General features: G+C 45.6%; 1 long non-coding RNA gene across 2 annotated transcripts in view; it reads left to right on the plus strand.

The window, feature by feature from the left end:
* The window catches only part of LOC139025023 (uncharacterized), a 13272-nt gene extending 11712 nt beyond the window's left edge, over window positions 1–1560 (plus strand). The window contains exon 4 of one of the 2 annotated variants that reach the window (XR_011476452.1): window positions 1474–1560. This is a non-coding gene — a long non-coding RNA (uncharacterized lncRNA). The remainder of the gene's footprint in view (window positions 1–1473) is intronic. The other variant, XR_011476453.1, reaches the window with a different exon arrangement.
* The last annotated feature ends 143 nt before the right edge of the window (window positions 1561–1703 follow it).

Below are 1703 nucleotides of genomic sequence, written 5' to 3' on the forward strand. Positions count from 1 at the left end.
ATTCCTCATGATGCCATCTATTGTTTGAAGTGCACCAGTCCTCCTGCAGCAAAGCACCCCCACAACATGATGCTGCCACGGTTGGGATGGTGTTCTTCGGCTTGCAGCCACCCCATTTTTCCTCCAAACATAACGATGGTCCGGCGCCGACCGAGATGGCCGCCTCGCTTCGCGTTCCTAGGAAACTATTGCAGTATTTTGTTGTTTTATGTGTTATTCCTTACATTGGTACCCAGGTAATCTTAGGTTTCATTACATACAGTCGGGAGGCAACTAACTGAATATGTTAACAAGAAATTTGTGGAGAGGTAGAAAAACAATTTTTAATGACTCCAACCTAAGTGTATGTAAACTTCCAACTTCAACTGTACCTCTTAGGTCGCAGGATGTTGCTTGGGCGGGTGTAATAGTGGTGGTTGGGGCTGTTGCTCTGCTCACGGCCTGGGCTTATGTTCTGCTGTCATGTTGAGGTCCTTGCCGCAGGGGTGGGGGGCATGGGGTGGGCAGAAGGGGCATAGGTCTGAAATGGGGGTTACCTATAAAGGGTGTGGCCAGGTTTTGCTTGGGGTGGTCTTAGCTGGTTGGGGTGTGGCTGGTGATGCTGTGGTCTGGGTGTAGGTCATCTTGGCATGGGTTCTCTAAGTGCAGGTCTTTCAGGAGGGGGTCTTGTAGGTCTGGGAGTGTGTCTCGCTGGTCTGGGCGGGGTGTCCATGGCTCTGTTGCTCCTGTGTGAGTTGCTGGGGGTACGGTTGCGGGTGACGTCCTTCAGGGTCCTTGCGAAAGTTGGGATTGCTGCTTTGTAGAGGTGGACCTGTTCATAAACGCTGTTCAAATCCAGGTTTGAATAGTGGCCAGGTAGACATTAGCTTTTGAGGCATAGTCTCTCAAAATGCCTGCAATCAACTGCTGTTTGGTGGCAGGGTGAAACTATTTTTGGCATCTCTGCAGTGTGAGCTGGGGATCTCTCTCTCTCTCTCTCTTTCTTTCTCTTTCTTTCTCTTTCTCTTTCTCTTTCTCTTTCTCTTTCTCTTTCTCTTTCTCTTTCTCTTTCTCTGTATCCTCCATCTCTGCAGTGTGAGCTGGGGATCTCTCTCTCTCTCTCTCTTTCTTTCTCTTTCTCTTTCTCTTTCTCTTTCTCTTTCTCTTTCTCTTTCTCTTTCTCTTTCTCTTTCTCTGTATCCTCCATCTCTGCAGTGTGAGCTGGGCTTCTCTCTCTCTCTCAATCGTGATGTACAGCACTGTGATGCCTGATCAGTTCAGGACAGCAGAGAAGGTCAACATATGGCTAAAAGCATCTCGACTCTTAGACAACATTATTGCTGTTACTCATAAAACGTCATAGCTTTAGCAAATGTGCATCTGTTTAGAAAACAATTGTATTTACAGTATCATTTTCTGTCTTGGAACAAGCAATAGGTAAATGTACGCTATATCAATATAACAATACATTTTTGTTATTTGTGTCTCTATCAGCAGGATCCATTTCCTGAAGCTGATGATGATGTCACATACAGCACTGTCATCCCCCAGCACAAGGCCCAACTAAAAGGACAGACCAAGGTAAAGCTGTTCTACTGATTATCCTCAGCTAGTATTATGTTTTCAGAAACAACAGTAGGTGATTGTTTCCTGTTAATATAGTCATGGTTATGTCACCATTATAGCTGTAGGCCTAATATATCACCATTATGGTACATATCACA

This window comes from Salvelinus sp. IW2-2015, unplaced genomic scaffold, assembly GCF_002910315.2.
Source record: "Salvelinus sp. IW2-2015 unplaced genomic scaffold, ASM291031v2 Un_scaffold2152, whole genome shotgun sequence".
NCBI classification, from domain to species: Eukaryota; Metazoa; Chordata; class Actinopteri; order Salmoniformes; family Salmonidae; genus Salvelinus; species Salvelinus sp. IW2-2015.